The sequence below is a fragment of the Lissotriton vulgaris genome, chromosome 10 (assembly GCF_964263255.1).
Source record: "Lissotriton vulgaris chromosome 10, aLisVul1.2, whole genome shotgun sequence".
NCBI lineage: Eukaryota > Metazoa > Chordata > Amphibia > Caudata > Salamandridae > Lissotriton > Lissotriton vulgaris.
Window position 1 is genome coordinate 784,878,769 of NC_141698.1, and position 20,866 is coordinate 784,899,634.

Here is a 20,866-nt window from a genome sequence, read left to right on the forward strand (position 1 = left end):
CCGCCCCTATCTACGCAGCCTCCATTGGCTTCCGGTTGCCCACCGGATTATGTTTAAAACACTGGTTCTCTCTTTCCGTGCGACCCATCAGATTGGTGCTGTATACTTGAGGAAAAGGTTTGCCTTGTATGTCCCGAATCGCTGCCTACGCTCGGCTAATCAGTGTCAAATCATTGTGCCTAGATTCAAGTACTCCCGACTAGGAGGCCAGTCCATTTCGGTTAGGGCCTCTATGGCCTGGAATGCTCTCCCTTTCCATCTTAGGGCTGCCCGACCATCTCTGCCTTTAAGAAGGGGCTGAAAACTCATCTGTTTAATATTACCCTATAATTGCCAAATCTCCCTCGCCCTCTGAACAATCTCACCTTCCGCGCCAGGATACTTTCTTAGTAATAGAGCGCGTTATAAAAGCCTTTATAACATAACATAACATAACATCTGCGGAGGGAATTAAGCTGGACCAAACTCCTTGCCAGGTCCTATGGGCTTACAGCACAATGCCCCACTCAACGACAGGTGAAAGACCTGCCCCCATCATATTTGGTCAACCAGCTCGAACAAAAAGTCCCAAGTGGACATCAATTCGACATATAGACATCATAAAGATTAGAACATTGGACGCTGGGGCCGTGGCTTGACGCCGGACGGGGATGGCAGCTGAAGGGTGAGAGCTCTGAGGACGGCAGTGAGACCCGCGGTTTCCGTCATCGTTTTTCATCACGGATGGCATGATGTGCAGTCGGAAGAAGGCATGCACGCACTGAGGAACACCTCCTTGACTTTTGAGGCAGTTTAGACCCCGAATTTGGCGGTGTAAGTCCGGTCGCGGCTCTCCAACGGCCGCGGCCGCCATTTTGTTCTCTTTTCCTCCTCACGTCAGCATGATGATTTTGTTCTACTCCTTGCCCACTGACTATCCTCTGTCCTTTTATCACTTTTAATGGCCAAATAATGACTCTCTCATGCACCTTGGCCCATCGTTTTGCTTTTTTGTAGCACTGTTGCCCTTCTCTTGCCTTCATGACGTCTGCAGAGATTCACTTCACTTCAGCAGTGGCGGCCATTTTGAGTATTGGAGTTTCTATTTATTTCTCCTCATAGCTCCACTTTTTTTACACTCCTTTTATCTCTTTTGGCCTCTTTTTGGATAGTTCACATATTAACTCTGCCTCTTTGCATCCACGCTCCTTGGTTTTGCCATATGCTATTTTTACTTCATTGGCAGGAATAGGCAGCCTTCTAGATCTGCAACCTCCTCACACGCCCTGCACAAAAATTCGAAGCTATTTTCTGCCTTTGCTAAGCACGAAGCCTCTCACCTCTCTACTGTTCAAGATTAGATGTCTGCGATGGAGCAGCCTGGCACGAACACAGGGAAACTCAACACCAAGAGGTTGAAAAAAGACCCTCCTTCCCCGCTCAAGCCCCTGTCTCTGGTTTCTGTGGAGTTATTATTGGAGGAAATCAGGGCTCTTTGTCCTTTTTTGGAGGAGACTAACGCCAAACTTCAAGTCTTAACGGATAATTGGTCGAGCATGGATGCCAGAGTCACCTCAGTGGAGCAAAGTGTCTCTTCTCTTCAAGAATCATCTGCCAAGGTTTCTCATCTGTCGTCACAAGTCTCCTCTCTTCAGCGTCAAGTCGAAGACCTTGAAAATCGCAATTGACGCAATAATTTGCGTATCTACGGCCTGGGGGAAGGTAGCGAGGGGACTGGCCCCATTGCCTTTTTTCAAGTCATTCCTCCCCAAGCTTCTGCAACTTCCAGATGGCACAGTGCTCAATATTCAACGTGCTCACAGACTTGGCCGACCTTCCTCCTCCACCTCACCTTCATCTAGGCCGAGAGGAGTCATCATCTATTTCCTGGAATATACGGACCTTCTAAAGGTCTTGTCAGCAGCTAGGGCCTTTTCTCGTCTCACCTGGTCTGGTTCTGCTCTATTCTTCGCGCAGGACTGCGCCAAGGCCACTGCTATCCGACGCAAAGCTTTCCTGGACATGCGACCTGAGCTCCGCTCCATTGGGGCCCGGTATGGCCTCTTTCATCCGTGTCTTTTTAAGGTCACTCATAACAACAAGACGACGGCTTATGAAGATCCCCTGCGCCTTAGAAGTTTCCTGAACTGCTGCAGATCCTCTGATATGGACCTTTCTGGGCCTTCATCTTCACTTCCTAATTGATCACTGCGGCCTTCAACTATCTGTTTGAGTTCATTGTTCTGAATGGCCTTGTTTCTCTCCCCTTCCCTGTTTTTGCTCACTGATGCTTTTCTTATGTTCATTGTTTATGCTTAATGCATTTCCTACCTTACACTTGTTGCATTATTCACTGTTACTCATTGTTCTACATCTGTTACGTAACTCCTGTTTTCTCTGATATCCTTCCTTCCTTACCATTCGTAGATTTTACCCTGTATTCCGTGGTGTTCTCCTGGTCGTCCACGTGCTGCCCTTGAAGCTTGCCTTGCCCGATGTGGCTTCATCCCTCCCTCCCTCCTATTCTCCTGGTATTGTTCCTGGTCGTATTCCCCCCTCCTCCCTCATCTGTAAGTATGTCTTTTTCTTCATTGTTATACCTCCTATCCTTTTCTTGGTTTTGCTTAGGCTTTCCCCTTTCCTCCTCTTTTTTCAGTACTTCTCAGTCAGGTGTCATTCTTTCTTCTCTTTTCGCCCCCTCTCATTGTTCTCCTCACTGCACTGCTTTTCTTTGCATTGCAGACATGGCTCGTCATTTCTTCACTTTTCTTCTAACCCAGTCAAGACTTTTCTTTTCTCTTTGACTCTATATTCTGTCTTGTTACATGATGTACGCTAGTACAAATATTTTCTCTAACTTCCTGTTTCTACTTTTCCTTTTTTCATCTTTTCTTGTTTTTCTCTGTCCTGAGGCTTTCTCTTATTGTATTTGCTATCTTATTTCTCATTGTTTTTAATGTCAGTACGTATTGTTTCATAGAACGTTAAAGGTCTTAATTCTCCCATTAAGAGACAAAGAATTCTTTCCCACCTTGCCAAATTGAATGCAGATTTTGCTTTCCTGCAAGAAACTCATTTGTCTGAAGCGGAATCTGTTAAGCTTAATAGAGGTTGGGTGGGAGAGGCCTGTTTTGCTCCTGGTGATGGTAAGCGCAATGGTGTGGTTATTCTAATTCGTAAATCTCTTTCTCATTCTCCGATGGCTACTGAATCTGATTCTGATGGTAGATGGTTACATGTCAAGCTTTCCTTAAGGGGTGTTCCACTCTCTCTTCTAAATGTTTACGCTCCCACAGGCAGTGACACAATTTTTTGGCGCGAGATGGCCACTCGCATCACCAATATCATTGATGATAATTTCATTATGGCAGGGGACTGTAACCAGCCTCTTGATCCTTTTTTGGACCGACACTCTAAAGCTTCTTTCATTCCTAACAAGCCTCATAAACTTTTTACTCAAGCAGTGTCACAGCATAAACTTGTTGATGCTTGGCGTCTATGTAATCCGACGACCAAAGAGTTTACCTTTTATTCTCCTTCTCATCATTCCCAATCACGAATTGATTACATTTTTGTTTCCCATCATCTTTCCTAAACTCTCACTTGTGCAGAAATCGGCCCTATCCTATTATCCGATCAAGCCCCAGGCTCTATTAACATTGATATCCTACCTAAAGTCACTGGGCCTAAGAGGTGGCATTTCAATAATTCTTTGCTTTTGGATCCTAAATTTACTGCCTCCTTCACTGATTTTTTAACAAATATTTTGCCATTAATGATACCCCTTCTATTCCTAAACACACTATTTGGGATGCGTTCAAGGCCACAGCTAGGGATTTCATCATCAACTATGTGGCTAAGAAACGGAAGACCGCTCGTAAATACACTAGCGATCTTCTCCCAAAAATCAAGGGTTTGGAACACTCCTACTACACTTCTCATTCGAAGGAAAGCTTGACAGCACTTATTGACGCCAAGTTGAAATTCAACAAAAAATCCACAGAAGATGCCTCTTTCTACCTATTGAAATCTAGTTCGAAATTTTATGGTTGGAAAAATAAAGCGGGGAAAATTCTGGCTAATTACTTGAAAATCAAACACAATAAGTTAAACATTGAATCTGTATTTGATGATAATGCTGTTCTTAAACGTAAAGACAATGATATTCTAGATGAATTCTACGGTTTCTACTCTACCCTTTATTCCTCTGAGACTCGTCCTACTCCCCAATCTCTTTCTAATTTCTTCTCGATTATACACCAACCACACCATTTCCCTATTGACTTAACCTCTTTGGAATTGGACATTTCCCAACAAGAATTACTTTCCACCCTCCAATCTCTCAAAAAAGATAAAGCTCCTGGACCTGATGGGTTCCCCGTTGAATTCTACCTTCATTTCTCCAAATTGCTAATGCCTAAATTACACTCCCTCCCTTGTTACCCTTGGCAGCTCTTCGGGTACCTTTTCTGATGCTCATATTTGTATTATCCCTAAGGAAGGGAAGGACACTCGATATATTGTAAAAATTATAGACCAATCTCCCTCGTCAACATTGATTATAAGATTTATGCTAAATCACTTGCAGCACGGTTAGACCCCTTTTTACCGGACTTACTCGGCCCTGAGCAATCTGGATTCGTTAAGGGATGCTTTATTACTGACAACACTAGGCTTCTTTTTAATGTTTTATCTAAATTCCCACGCTTTCAAAATTCTCTGGCGGCTATTGCCTTGGACGCAGAGAAAGCGTTTGACGGGGTAGAATGGACCTATCTTTTTTCTACCCTTAAATGGTTCGGTTTTGGCCCTAAATTTATTTCCTTAATTTCCTTTCTTTATTCTAATCCTAGAGCAGCGGTCTGTGCAAATGTCCTGGTTTCCTCTTTTTTTGATTTGGGTAGAGGTGTACGGCAAGGATGTCCATTATCCCCATTTCCCTTTAATTTAGCTTTGGAACCCTTTCTCTCCAAACTGAGACAAAATCCCGACATACAGAGCTTTCAGACATCACAATCCCACATCAAACTTGCTGCCTATGCAGACGACATTTTACTCTTTATATCCAATCCTACAGACTCCATTACCGCTTTCCTTGCTGAAGTACGTGAATATTCGCAGATTTCTGGCTACAAGCTGAAGAATGACAAATGCGAAATTCTACCTTTAACAAAATATACCTTCAAACCTGACTTCGCTGCCTCTAACTTCACTTGGAGTCCCTCTCATATCAAATACCTGGGCTTACATGTCACTTCCTCCATTGCAGACACGATCTCGCTTTGTCTTAACAAATGTACCCAGAAACTTTCCGATCTCACCACCAGATGGCATCCACTCTATCTTTCATGGTGGGGGCGCCTTGATACCATTAAAATGGTGTTATCCCCTATTGTTCTGTATATTATTTCCAATATCCCGGTCCACATTCCCATGAAGTTCTTTAGGAAGATTAATACCATTCTTTCTTCTTTTCTCTGGTTGGGCAAAAATCCTGCATGTCTCTCCTTAGATTAACACGTCCTAAATCAGAAGGTGGCGTCAACTTCCCTGACTTTCCAACCTATCACAAGGCCTTCCTTTTGCGCCAAGCCTCCTTTTGGCTGAGAGACCCTGATGAGCCTTGCCCTTTATGGGTTACGGTAGAACGTCTCTCTCTTTCCCCCTTTACTTTTGCTGAATTTCTATCTTTTTCTCGTAAACCACAGTTATCATCCACTCCCATACTCAAATTTACTGCCAAATTACTCTTAGCTTCCTCTCCAGCCCCTCCGTCCTCAGTTGATGATTTTGTATCCACTACCATCTGGCTTAATAAAAGTCTCCTTATCAATAACAAACCTTTTTATTGGAAATCCTGGAGACAGAAGGGTTTAATTTGGATTTCTCAACTCTTTTCTCACTCCACTTTTTTACCTTTTTCAACACTACGCCAATCTTTTAATCTTCCCGCTTCTTTTGACCATTAATATCTCACACTTAAAGAAGCGGTTATGTCTACTTACACCCAGACCCAGCATTCTCACAATCGCTCTACATCTCCTAACCTCACCTCACAACTTCACTCCTTTTTAACTGCCTCCTCCAAAGCCTCTCTTATTTACACATTCCTTCGCACAATACCTTCTCCTTGTCCAAAGTCTACGGTAGAGGAACAATGGGAATGCAACTTTCCCACCTCTTGGCCCATTTCTTTGTGGGATAAGTTATGGACCAAGATTCGCAAATCCTCCAGAGCTGCCACTCTAACACAAGACACTATTTTTCATCTATAATAGACTTCTTTTTACACCACACATGCTTAGTAAAAAGTTCTCTTCTGTCCCTGACCTCTGTTGGTCCTGCTCTTTACCCACTGCAACTCTATTCCACATGCTCTTTTCTTGCAATGTCATTCATGATATCTGGAAACAAATTTGGTCCCAAATTAATGATATCTTTCACACTCAAATCCCTTTTTCTTTTATTCATATTTTTTTAGGTAGTCTTTCTCCTTGTTGGGATCATGTTACTTTTGATGTGCAGATCATTGATGTACTGATAGCAGTTGCATTCCAAGAAATTACTGTTAATTGGAAGAATTTTGCAAATATCTCTTTCCAAGCATGGTGGTATAATGTTTGTCATAACCATAGACTAGATACTGCCTTTGTTTTTCCTCTTCATATGGCAATGAAGCGCACCACTTTGTGGCTTCCTATAACGTTACACCTCGATGCTTGTGCTAAAAAATCATTTCATTTATCGCCCACTCAGCAAGAAGTCTCTAAACCCCCCTGATTGACCTTATTGTTCCTAAGTATTTTATTTTTTAACATATTTTATTACTGTTTCTTTTCCATTCTTTTATTGTACAGCCTCATTTATTTCTATACAGCCAGTCTACCTCTTTTTATTCATGCAATGCTCTCCTTGAATGCTTTTGTTTCTTTTCTGTATCACCTATATGTATTGTATTGACACCTCTTATTGTTCAATAAACTCTTTCTGAACTTAAAAAAAAGAACATTGGACGCTACCAGGAAAGAAAGGATACAAAAGTATGCAAGGACAGTGCTATTAACAAAGGAGATTGGATGATGGTCAGACAAAGACGAAAGTCTGACACTCCATTTCCTATCAGCCCCTTACAAGTGGTTGAGAGGAAATAGAACATGATCACTGCGACAAGACAAGGGACATCTCACGATTCAAGCACATAATACCAACCACATTGACTTCAGAAATGATGAGGAGTCGGGTGTTGGAGCCTCTACAAACCACTGATTGTAAAGGAGAGCGCGTGGGAAGGCGCGGAACAGGGCTGCAGCCAATGGTCACTACAAGATCTGGTCAACTGATGCGTCCACTCTGCCGGCTGATTGACAAGTTGTAAGACGTTGGACTAACAAGAAGCTGACATTTAAATTGGGGGTGGGGGTGCAAGGTCGGGCACTGGGACCCGAGCAAGGCAAATACATTGCAGTATGGGAGGGAATCGCCGAATATGAAAGGTGGGGGAAGGAGGAACAAGGAGAAGTGATGCGACGCGGCGAGCGGGGTTTATAACAGTGGTCAAGGAAGGGAAAATAAAGATATGGCTCTGCAGCTTACACAACAACGTGCACCTCATTTTTATCTCCCTGAAAGCAGTGCTTTCAATGGAAAAAAAAAAGTGCAGGTACTCACCAAATTGAGATGTGGGCTAGGGGGCGGAGTTGGGGGGGGCAGGGTGATGGCGGTGGAGCAATGGGGGCGGGGCTATGGCTAGTGCTAAGCGATCGGGCTAGAGGCACATGTTTAATTTGATTGAGATTTAATTGGTCTGTAGATAGGCACACTGCAGGCAACACTCAGTCATACAAGAACACACAGGGAGATAGAAGCACTTGTGCATGCAGATAGGGTATTTAGTTCATGTGCACCCACAATAAACTGTGCAAAAAACATGCCCATTAAATAAAATCATTGCTAAAACCTCATGACCGTAAGCAACTATTCATTTAAGATTTTCTTTAATTGGCGCTTTTCAAAGGCACTAAGAAAAAAGTTCACTAACATTTATTTTCTGTCATAAATATTTTACTTTCACTTGAATGTAAACCGCTTCTTACATTGCTTCCAGTGTAATAGCACCATGGGCCTCACACGCATGGGGAAAGTGCAACAGAAATCAAACATGCATAACACAATATCAAAAACTTTCTTGTTCAATTAAATTTTAAAGGAAATGTATGTATATTATTTCTCCTTTTTATAAGTTGAGCTCTGACAAGGTACGGCTGCAGTGTGTTTATTAGTAGGGAGAGGGGCGACATGCAAATTGGGCCTTTCATCTGTCCCCACCAAGTCTTTTACGCCTTGTAAATGGGTTGAAGAGAGCTCGACTGCAGGGGGTACAAGAAGAAATGTAAAAAGAAAAAAAGAGCTTCCTCCACTTTTCGAAGGTGTTTGCACGGCCAGCAGAGCACAATAGCCCAGCGTGCAGGTCTGCTGAATGAATCCTGTGTGTCCAGGAGGCTGCAGCAGCCGGGGCTGGAGAGTACTGACTGGGAGGGGGGTGGGAGTGGTTGCTTAATTAGCAGATGGTAAAGGGAGATTAGCACTTGAGTGCTTCACAAAAACGGACAGACTCCTCAGCTCTGTGTCACGCTTCTGTTTTTTAAATACCAAATTGCACTGAGTTGGCTTGCTGCCCCATGAGTACCGGAGCTCTCTTTGAACAAGAATAAGTTCCGGTACTCAAGCGCGGAAAATTTAGAAGTGCCGGTATTCAGGACCGGTGAGTACCGGCCCATTTAAAGCACTGCCAGAAAGTCTTTTTCAACTCTGCAGGCAGAACAGTAAGGTCAAAGCTATGTACATTAAGTTTAATTGTGCACCACATTGTCATCGCATCAGCGTACAATAGCTATCCGTTTCCCCTGCTGCTGTCATTACAGGTATAAATCATCATGCACAATACAGGACATGAACAATAACAACGTTCATGTCATTGAACATTAACCCCTTCTATGCTCATGACGGAGCCGCTCCGTCATGAGCCTCGGTTGAGCTGTGCTCATGACGGAGCGGTTCCGTCATGGCCCGCTCGGCGCGCATGCGCGGAGCGAATTCCGCGCCTGCGCTGGACGTTCCATTGAGCGGAGCGGGCCATGACGGAACCGCTCCGTCATGAGCACAGCTCAACCGCTGCTCGTGACGGAGCGGCTCCGTCACGAGCATGCGAGCGCCGCTCGGCCCCCCCGCCCCCTTAGCGCTGCGGCGGAATTCCCGCCGCAGCGAAGGGGTTAAAGGAGTTTGTATCCATTTGCTTTAACACAAAAAACAAAATACCATCTAATTACTGGTGATAAAATCAGTTTTTTGAAAAAACTATTTATTTTTATGGTACATTTATTTCTGAATTTACCCGAAACGCTGATATACCTATCTTTCTACCAGTCCTTTGTGACTGCTGCAACCAAAAAGCTGCAGCAAAATGTGCATACAAAGCAGATGTGCAATTCTGGACGTGGGAAAATTACGTTGGAGCAGCGGCGGCTCCTCCGCTGAGGCGGAGGAGCGTCCCCCCACACAAAAACTAAAATGATAATTACATAACTTTATTAACACTTTATTTTTACAGTACTGGCCCAGTTTTTTTAAGGGGTGGGGATGGGCTGGGCTGTCAGCCAGCAGGGAGAGGAGTGGTATTTGCACTTAAGTACGCATGACGATTTGGCAAGCCGCGTCGGACTGGCCAAACCATCATGCACACCTTTCATGCTCTCCACCCAAGCTGCATAACAGCCTGGGTAGAGAACATGCCCAGGCTTCCATTCCCGCTCTGAGCGTCGAACCACACCGCACAGACCAGTCACGATGCTCCTATGAGCAGCATCGTGATTGGCTGGGACAGAGGGGGAGCCTGGGTGCTTCCTGTTGGAGTGTCTTAGACAAAGAACGGAGGAGAGGCGGCGGCCAGGTAAGTGCTGTTTTATTTCTTTTTTTTTCTTAACCCTGCCTCCCTCCCCCACCAACCCCCCATCATCACGGCCCCATAGCAGCTGCCACTGTGTGGGATGCATACATTAATGCATGCAGACGTCGTCACCGTGTCTGAATCACCAGCCACCCCTCTATTGGCTGTCATAAGGAGACAGTATACTTTCTGCACTTGTAAATGGAGAACACCTCATCTATCAAAAGCCCTTTAACGCTAGTCTGATCCAGGTCAACTCCAATACTTAAGTTTAGAAGCACATTACAGTGAATCAGAAGTGTTCAATAAACAAGGGCTCAGCACATAAAAATGGAAATATGTCAGTGCACTTTTATCTTATAGTGGGTAACACTCGACTTGTATCTCTACCTCCTTTTCAGTGTATCAAGAAACGAGTATTATCACTAACGTATGTACGCACAAGTCTTAGAAAGTGTCGTGGACGGTTGGAAAATAACTAGTCGAGTTTTTAAAATAAAACAGCTTGTGTTTAAGGTGAGCTATACAGCAGGGTCCTATTTTAACAAAGTTGGGACGCTTTGTTTTGGAGAGGATTACATTTTACATAATACATATCTACCTTTTTTAGGATATCATTTAAGGAGTGTAATGACCAATGGGTACACTCTGAAGCCTTGGGAAATAACTTGGACTGTTGTTTTGATTAATCAGTTACGTCTTTAAAAGCTATAGTTTCTGTTCCGATATAGTACAGTACAGTGAGGGCCCTCACGAATGTGAGCTCTCTGAGATACAATCTCTTAGCCCTTCATAATGGATTTGTTGAGGTGCTCATGGGGTCTTAACTTGAAATGTTTTAGAGAATATATTATAATACTTATCCTTTCACAATAATTTGTTTCTAGTGAATTTTAGTTAATTTTGTGAGTAGCATGACGGTCTGGTAACATTTGAGAGATGTCTTGTTCTTGCGCTCGTAGATACTTGTAGGCAGTTTTTTGATAATATTTGTAGGGACTTGTTTATGATATATGTAATTTAGTAATAAGAACTTGTCAAATGAATTGTTCTTCCATCCATACAGCTTCTGATACTTTTTCTTTCAGAAGGAGTAGACAACTTGGGCCCACGGTTTTACGTTGGGTGGACCTGGATGACATTTGCAATTGGTGGGTTTTGACTTACGTTGACTAGTCACCACTGGTATCTAGGCTCACAAAATTGTGTTGTTTTTTTGGGGTGTTTAATTTTGAGACACGGGGTGTTTAGCTTTTTTTTCTTCTCCCTCTTTTCTTATATTGTATTTTTATATATTTTATATTGTTTGAGACACCTGGGACATTTTTGGCCTGTTTCCTTTCTTTTCTTTTTTGTTGTTTTTCTTTCCTAATTTGGGTTTTGTTCTTGATCAGAACTTTGAGTAAATATTTTCTGATCTATCGGATTAGAAAACATAGGCAGGTTGCCGTGCTGTCGCAATATTTGGGATACTGGGGTGACAATATCTCTTGTACATTATTACCTTATTTTGGGGCACTTTAATGGCTCTATTGTGATATATCATTGTCCAACATAATGTTGACCTGATTTTGTTCTGTGTCAAACTTGAGTGTTTAATTTGGGTTGTACTTTGTTGAATACCACCAAAGTAGTAATCAAGAAGGTGACACTATGTTTAAATCTTTTGTTCCAGCCTTGATAAAGTCTAAGGGAAGACAAAACACGTGCTGGCATAGTCACAGTCTTCTTACATGCTGGATGTAACATCAAGATTAAGGAAACATCATATTGAAGAATCTAAATTGCTTGGACTTTGTATATTTTCGTATGGCCGGGATCTTGAAATAGAATATGGTTGCAAACAAAGCATCAATTAAGGAAATTCTGTTTGTTTCAGAACAAATTGTATTTTTCCAAATACCTGAAGATAATTTGACCTTATTAGGGTGTTCTCACCAGTGCTCTCTTTTTCTGGTATAATTTATACACATAAGAGGTTCCTTTTGTGTTAATCACAGCTTTTGGTAGTAGATGTGGTAGAGTAGTAATAACACCTTGAATTCTAAATTGACAGATATTGCCACGTATTCACACTGTATTACTTTGTATGTTGGTACTGAACAAATTATTGAGGTTCAGTTCCATTTATTGTAGAGGAAAACACTACTAACAATGAGTTTATAGTTAGAAAGGATTTTTGGACGTTTTTGCACTTGTACACTACAACATGCCCCTAATCCCCAACACCTAGCACAACAGCAGCAAGCTAGATGGCTATCTGCCAAATGCATGTCTCAAACAAAACAACAAAATACTCACCCTAGGTTTAAAGCCGTCATTGATACCACGCAAAAACAACAATTGGTGGACGGAATGTTGCACAATGGCAAAACATTCACCCCCAGTCACAGATCTGGGTTTAATCCATCGTTATTTTGCTCACCACACCACCACAGTTCAGACATGGCCATATGCAAATCATTCTTGACCCTGTGCCTCATGGGATCAGTCCAGCCCAAACTGCCAAGCCATGTCTTCCCTGGTCCGGAATACAGCATCCTAGGGCCGGTTTCTGGCTATCAGCCTTCATCAGCCAGGATAGCTTGATTCCAGTGGCATGGAGAGCACGGGACTCACGCCTGAGCATACCCGTCCCACTCGGGGTGACAAATGCAAAAACAACAATTGATGGACGGAATGTTGCACAATGGCAAAACATTCACCCCCAGTCCCAGATCTGGGTTTATTCCATTGTTATTTTGCTAACTGGGGTGGCTTGGTGAGCGGAATAACAATGGATCTGAACTGGGGTGGCTTGGTGAGCAAAATAACAATGGATTAAACCCGGATCTTTGACTGGGGGTGAATGTTTTGCCGTTGTGCAACATTCCGTCCATCATCTTGTATTTTTGCTGTTCACCCTAAGTGGGAAGGGTATGCTCAGACGTGGGTCCCGTGCTCACTACGCCACTGGAATCAAGCTATCCTGGCTGAAGACGTTTGATAGCCAGAAACCGGTCCTAGGATGCTTGATTCCGGTCCAGGGAAGACATGGCTTGGCAGTTCGGGCTGGACTGTTCCCATGAGGCACAGGGTCAAGACTGATTTGCATATGGCCATGTCGGAACTGGGGTGGCTTGGTGAACAAAATAACGATGGATTAAACCCAGATCTATGACTAGGGGTGAATGTTTTGCCATTGTGCAACATTCCGTCCATCATCTTGCTTGTTTTGCTGTCCTTGATACCACAGCACATCCCACTCTTGACTGATCACCCGTTTCTTGCACTCACCCAATTTTTACCACTTAGCAGTGCCTAAACTCAAGTGCATCTCCTCCAGGTTTCGATCCTCAACTCTGTAAAACCCATCCAACTGACCTAGAGCTATCCTTCACCCATATCCACTGCTTTGTAAGTAATCCCTTAAATCCTCTCTTCTTGAATTCAACATCCCAGACACCTACATAAATCCTATTCCCAACCATTATCTCATGTCAAAATTACTGTATACATATGTTTTCACTGAAAACAATTCAAGGTTACAGGGATGTTATTGTTAGGCTCAGATTTTACTTGTACAAAACCAGTGAAATTCAGCAGTTATAGTTACCCGAGCTAACTATAACTTACGCCTCCCGCAATGCACTGCTTTGACCTCATATATTGTATCACTCATGACATGGTTAGTGACATCACTGATGACATCTCAAATGAAAAGTGATTTATCTCTGAAATTTGAACTCTAGTTAAAAGGGTCAGTGCACTGAATCTTTTTCCTGTGATTCGAACAGGGAATTCTTCTTGAAATGATTGGCCTTTTATTTTGACCTTTATGTTGTGAGTTGCCTTTATCCCAATCCCTCTTTCTTGTCCAGATCTTGGGTGCTTGGGACCTTTAAATAAAAACCTAATTCAAGAAAACGAATAGTTTCTTACCTGTCGGTGTAGTTTTGCAGCTTGAAGATCTTTCTGGATTCACTATGCTGTGCATATTCCGCTATCTGGTGGTTGGGTCTGGAATCGTAGTCTTTTTTCTCTCTCTTTTTTTTTTTTTTTGTAGCCCAGGTGGGCGTCGACGTCCCACCATTTGGTGTACCTTCGATGACGTCGGCATGCTTCCGGCGGAAGCTCCCACCCTTGGGCGCCATCTTTGGATTCTTTTTTTTTTTTTTTGTCCTTGTAGTGAATCCATGGCTAGGTTTGTTAAACCTTTCTCCAACGTAAATCTTTTCACGTATCTTGTAAGCTTCAACTTGCTCTCTATTCCATGTGTTTCCACCTTCTTCTCCAGCCTCATCTTTCTGGCGGAGGTGGGTGGGTTCGCTAGTGAATCCAGAAAGATCTTCAAGCTGCAAAACTACACCGACAGGTAAGAAACTATTCGTTTTGCAACGTGAATCTTTCTGGATTCACTATGTTGTGCATAGATTTTGTAGCGGTTTCGTTACTTTTGTGGCGGCTGGGTGGAAGATGAGCGTTGGCTGTTGAATATATGTTGAAGCACTCTTTGTCCTACTTGTGCTTCCTTGTTCATCTGTACATCCACGCAATAGTGCTTAGTGAACGTGTGCACTGAAGCCCATGTTGCCGCCAGGCATATGTCCTGAAGTGGTGTGTTGGCCAGAAAAGCAATTACGGCTCCTTTCTTTCTGGTCGAGTGGGCCTGTGCCCCTCCTGTTAGCTCCTGGCCCGCTTGCTTGTGGCAGAATTGTTTCGTTTGTGCGATCCATCGAGCTATGGTGTTCTTAGTTACTGGTCTGCCCAGGTAACTGTTTGCGAAGGATACGAAGAACTGTTTTGTCTTCCTGTGTTCCTTCATCCTTTAAATGTAGTGCATCACTGCCCTTCTTGCGTCTAGAGTGTGGAGCGCCCTCTCAGCGCTTCTCGTGGGGTTCTGGAAGAAGCTAGGAATTTGAATACTCTGATTCATGTGGAACCTTGACACCACCTTTGGCATGAAGTGCGGGTCTGTTCTCATCACGACCCTGTCACAATGTATCTGGCTGTAGGGTTCCTGCAGTGTAAGCTCTCGTAGTTCGCTCACCCAGCGTAGCAAGGTGATTGCTACCAGGAAGGCCGCTTTCATTGTCAGCATTTGCAGTGATACCTTGTGGATGGGCTCGAAAGGTGCTTTCCTGAGCTCTGTCAGTACCACATTCAGGTTCCAAGCCGGCGGCGGCATCCTTTTTGGTGGCGCTATTCTTTTAGCCCCTTCCAGGAATAATTTTACTACTTGAGATGTAAAGAAGGTTCTCCCTGTTTCTCCTCTTGTGTATGCCACAATCGCTGCCAGGTGTACCCTCAGCGAGGATGAGCTTAGCTTAGCTTTTATTAGGTGCGTGAGGTATCTTAGCACCGTTGATTCCATGGTCATCTTTCTATGGAGTTTTTTCTTGCAGCACCATTGAGTGAATCTTTTCCATTTTTCCCCATAGCACTTGCGTGTGCTGGGCCTTCTTGCCTCCCGCAGCACCCGCAGGGTGCTCTGTGGTAGTTTTAGATGTGTGAACTCTAAGTCCTCAGGAGCCAAGCTGAGAGGCTGAGGCTCTCCGGCTCTGGGTGTAGAACTTCTCCGTTTTCCATGGAGAGTAGGTCTTTTCTTTTTGAGAACGTGTGCTGTGGGCCCTGCGCCATCTCCATTATCTGTGAGTACCAGGTCTGCCTGGCCCATTGTGGTGCCACCAGGATGAGCGTCATGTTGCTCGTCATGCATTTGTTGAGCACCCGGGGGATCAGTGGTATCGGGGGAAAAGCGTAGGCAAATGTTTTTGACCACCTTATCCATAGGGCAATCCCCTGGGACAGTGCCTCTGGTTGTATGGATGCAAAGTACTGGCATTTTGCATTCTGGCGTGTTGCAAACAGGTCTATTGTTGGAGTGCCCCACCTCCTGAATAGTCTTTCTGTTTCCTGTATGTTGAGTTCCCACTCGTGGGATGCTGAAGTCTGCCTGCTGAGCCAATCCGCTTCTACATTGTCCTTCCCTGGCAGGTGTATGGCTAGCAGGTCTATTTTGAGTGGTATTGCCCATCTCCAGATTTCCTGTGCCAGGCTTGACAGAGGCAATTATTGAGTTTCCCCCTGCTTGTTGATGTAAAACATCGTTGTGGTGTTGTCTGTTTGTATCAACACCTTTTGGTTGTACAGTTGTTTCTGAAAGGCCTTGAGGGCAAGCAACACTGTTTTCAGCTCTAGGTAATTGATGTGTTTGACCGCATCCTCTGGGCTCCACAAACCCCTCACTCTGAGCCTGTTCATGTGTGCGCCCCATCCCTTCTGGGATGCGTCTGTGGTGATGGTCAATGTTGGGTCCGGTGGCGTAAGAGGCTTCCCTATTGTTATCCTCTCTTTGGTCCACCACTTCATTTCTTCCTGCACCTTGTGCGTTACAACCACTAGATCCTCCCAACTTCCTGTAGCTTGTGACCATTGCTGTTGCAGCCACTTTTGGAGTGGTCTCTTCTGCAGGCGTTCATTGGGTACCAGGTGTATGCATGACGCCATCATTCCCAAGATCTTGCTCACTGTCCTCACTGTCAGAGCTCGCCCCTTCTGGTAGTGACGTTTCTCCCTCAGTAGGCTGAGTGTCCTCTTTTCGCTGGGTAACACCCTGCATTGGACGGTGTTGATTTGAGCTCCCAGGAAGATCTTCACTTGCTCCGGTTCCATCAAGCATTTTCCCCAGTGTATGGGGAATCCCAGGCTTGCTAGCGTTCTTGTGACCTGTTCTGCATGATCCTTGCATGTCCTGTAGGAGCTTGCCTTTACGAGCCAGTCGTCGAGATAGGGGTACACGTGTATCCCCTCTCTTCGCAGATGTGCGGCCGCTGCTGCGAGGCATTTGGTGAATACCCTTGGTGCGGACTTTAGACCGAATGCCGGGGTTGTGAATTGGTAGTGATCCTTGTTTACTGTGAATCTTAGCATGTGCTTGTGCTGCCTGTTCATGGGGATGTGCAGGTACGCATCTTTTAGGTCTATGGTGGACAAGAAGTCCCCGGCCTTTATCTGTGGGTTGACCTCTTGTAGGGACGTCATCTTGAATTTTTGACATATTTGTTTAGGAACCGTAGATCCAGGATGGGTCTTAGGCTTTCGTCCAATTTTGGCACCAGGAAGTAGTTTGAGTACACGCCCCTGTTCCGTTCTTTGAATGGGACTGGTTCGATAGCCTCTTTGAGGAGGAGTTCTTGAGCTTCCTCTTGGAGCAATTGCAGCTCCCTTCCCGAGTGCTCTCTTTTCTTTAGCTTTCTGTTTGGTGGTCTCTTTTCCAACTCTATGCAGTATCCGAACTGTATTATGTTGAGTATCCACTTGTCTGTGGTTATTTTCCTCCACTCTTGGAGAAAGAATCTCAGCCTGCCTCCTACTGGTGTTACATGTTCCTTTGTGTCTTGTCCGTGTAGCCCTCTCCTCTTTGCTTTTCCGAGCTCTTCCCTCGGAGGGTTTGAGTGGGTGAGCGCCTTTTCCTGTGTGAAGTCACTTAGAGGGGGGTTGTTCACCGCCTCTCCTTCTTTGGCCCTGTCCTTTACCTCTCCCGCGAAACGACTGGCCCCTGTTCTGGTAGTTCCAGTTTTGCTTCTGCTGGCCCTGGTGACTTTGGTTGTCACTCTGTTGTCCCTGGTGGAACGCCTAGTGTGGTTGTCCTTGCTGGTTTCCACCCCTTCCTTTCGGCATCCGCGTAGGAGTGCCTCTTCTCATCTCCCTGAATTGCAGGGCCCCCATGGACCTTGCCGTCTCATTGTCTTTCTTTAGTTGGGTGAGTTTCTCATCAACTGGGGCTCCGAACAGTGTTTTTCCATTGAAAGGGGTGTTCAGGCAGTTGTTTTGAACCTCCGTCTTGAAGCCTGAGATCCTGAGCCAGGCTTGCCTTCTCTCTGTGATTCCTATAGCCATCAGCCTGCTGAATGTTTCTGCCCCGTCCAAGGCTGTCTTCAGGCACGAGTTTGCGATGCTTTTCCCCTCTTCCACGAGGTGAGAGGCTCTCTGCTGGTGTTCCTCTGGGAGGTGCTTGAGCAATTGGTTCATCTCGTCCCAATGCTGGTACTGGTGCCTGTTGAGAAGGGCGTTGGAGTTTGCCATCCTCCAGTGCATTGCTGCGCTTCTCTCAATTTTCCTGCCTGTAAGGTCCATCCTCCTGCTTTCCTTGTCAGGTGGTGGCCCAGATGTTGTTGGGACGTTGGCCCTTCTTCTGGCCGTTGCGGCTATAATGGAGTCTGCTGAAACTGTCCCCTGGATTTAAGGGGGGTCCTGGGAGGAGAACTTGTACTTTTTCTCCATCCTTGGCGTAACTGACCTGCAGGTAGCTGGTTCTCTGAACGCCTCTTTGCCCTGTGCCATGATACTCTTCAGCATGGGCAGGAAGTGGCTTTTTGTCTGTGCGGGGAGCAAGGTTTCCAGCAGGAAATCTGCCTTAGCCTTCTCCTCCTCCAATTTGACTCCATAAGCTTCTGCAGCCTTCTTGGCGACCTCATAGTAGGCCCCAATGTCGTCTGGCGGGGAAGGCCTCGAGGGGTATGTCTCCACAGCCTCCTCTGGGTTTTCGGCCTCGATGTCCTGCCAATCCTGAGCCGTCGAGGATCCCGAGTCATAGCTCGAACGCGGGTCCCCATAATCACCCTCTGTGTAATAGAGGTTCTCCTCTTCTCCCTGCTCCGAGGGTTCCGGAGTTTTCGGCGGCTCTTCGGTGTCGAACTCCTTGTGTTCTTCTATCTCTTCGAGCACCGTCGTGGGCTTCCAAGGGATCCTGTAGCTTTTCATTTTGTCTTCGAGGTCCTTCTTCCTCTGGATGATGTTTTTCATCTCGTCCTTGAGCCTTCTTTTCTTTCTCTCCATCTGTGCGGCCTGCTCGGCGTCGAGCGTTTCGGCCGCCCTCTTCAACGGCCCCGTCGACGTCGAAGCGGCTCTCAGCTCCTTCTCCTTCGAAGCCGAGGATCCCTTTTCGGGAGCTTGCTTCGACGACCTTTGCTTTTCGCTGGTCTTTGCCATCTGGGAGTCCTTCTCGAAGGATCCGCTGGGCTGTTTTTCAGGGACCGCAGCTTCGGTCGTCGAAGATTTTGACGCCGGTGCTCCCTTCGAGGTTCTAGACTCTGATTTTCGAGAGTCAACCTCAGGTTTTCGAGGCCCTGTCGAGGGTTTCAGGGTCGTAGACTCTCCTACCTTGTCTGACGATTTCTTATCGGTCTCTGCGACCGTGGAGACATCTGGACCTTCGGTGATGTTGTCCTCGTCGTCGGTGGAGAGGCCCAGGTCGTACAGCGACGGGGCCTTGCCCTTGCCCTGCATCGTGTGGTGAGCTATCCTCTGTTTTTCCCGAATCCTCAGCGTCTTCGGCGTGAAGATTGAGCAGGCGTTGCAGTCCTTGCTCCTGTGGTCGATAGGCAGACAGAGGTTGCAGACCGGGTGCTGGTCTCTCTGCGCGTACTTGTGGTGGCAATTACGGCAGAATTTAAATGGTGTGTTGTCCATTAATGCGCCCAGGGGTCCCCTTGTGTGCGCATTCTCCGTCAGACGTCGAAGATCTCGAGGTTCCTCTCCTTCTTCGTCGTCCCAGCTCTGATGATCTACTTCTCCTGGTCTTCTCGAGTTTTTTCCTGAAGAAATTTGCGTATTTTTCTCCTTTTCTCCTCCAAAACTTCTGGAGCTTCGCGCGACGATCCAGACCCAACGGTGGAAAAAAGAATCTGAAGATGGCGCCCAAGGGTGGGAGCTTCCGCCGGAAGCATGCCGACGTCACCGAAGGTACACCAAATGGTGGGACGTCGACGCCCACCTGGGCTACAAAAAAAAAAAGACTACGATTCCGGACCCAACCACCAGATAGCGGAATATGCACAGCATAGTGAATCCAGAAAGATTCACGCTGCAAAACAACATCTTCCATGCTGTCCAATTGTGGAGACTGCTGAACATTTTACAAAGGTCTACATTGTATATTAAGTCGAGACACTAATCTACGTGACCCAGACCAGTCAGACGAGTTATCCCAGAGTGAAGTCAATAACCGAGCCTCTTAGCACTGTAGAAACTTCTCTCTCTCTCTTTCCCAATTCCCCCTTTCCTCTAGGGATTAACCGCTGGCACCTGTGGTAATATTCAAGAGCGTTGAGGGTTGGTCGACGGTTGATTGGGTGGACTCTTCTCCCCCACAGATCCTGGGATTCAGGTGAGTGTACTCTGAGAGTGTGCCCAAAGGTAATCCGATACTTGACCCAAAGAGAACTCTTGGCAGTTAGCTGATTTCACAGTGAATGGTGTAGTACACATTTACATGACCATTTAGGCCCATGACGTAATAATTACCCAGTGCAAATAACAATAGTGCTAGAGCACCTATCTGTTGTAATCTGCATCTGATTATGACTTGAAATATTAGATATAGGAAATAATGCAAGCATCCTGTTTGTGCATGCACCTGCTTTGCCTGTGTGATTAGCCCTTGTAGCATATTTTGAAAGGGGATTATCACCATGAGAAACTGCAGTTTGCATTCAGCTTTTAATTAGAACTTGTGTTAAAACAGGTATAAATGCTCTTTCACTCATTTTAGAACATACTCATGGGTCTACAGCAAACTGTTGGGGCCTCATTGAGATTATTTTTTGGGAGTTTTATATAGCGTAAACTAGACCTGAGACATCGGCTATCAGAGCGCTTTACATGAGCACCAGTTTCGATACAGAAGTACACATTCATTTTTGCTAGGCACGGGGAGATTAAGTTATTTGCCCAGAATCACGGGATGTTGAGAAGTTGTAACTGAGATTGACCCTTTATTTGGTGAAAACCTTGAACTAATGATACTGCAGTGTGCAGCATTTACTGGTCTATTACCTCCCTGTTTCGCATCATGGAATGTATAAAAGGTAATACCACTCGTTTTCACCAGTTTTGGGCTACCACACTCAGAAAATTACATTTCCACTGCACAAAATCCAGCAGATACTACTCTGAAAAAAC

General features: G+C 45.3%; 1 protein-coding gene and 1 pseudogene across 2 annotated transcripts in view; both read right to left on the reverse strand.

Annotated features, from left to right (window-relative positions):
* The window catches only part of JAZF1 (JAZF zinc finger 1), a 641,974-nt gene that overhangs the window by 529,610 nt on the left and 91,498 nt on the right, over positions 1–20,866 (reverse strand). The window lies entirely within an intron of this gene.
* Positions 14,093–18,742, reverse strand: LOC147688795 (uncharacterized; annotated as a pseudogene). The gene has a single exon (XR_015300559.1). The product of XR_015300559.1 is annotated as an uncharacterized LOC147688795 (transcript).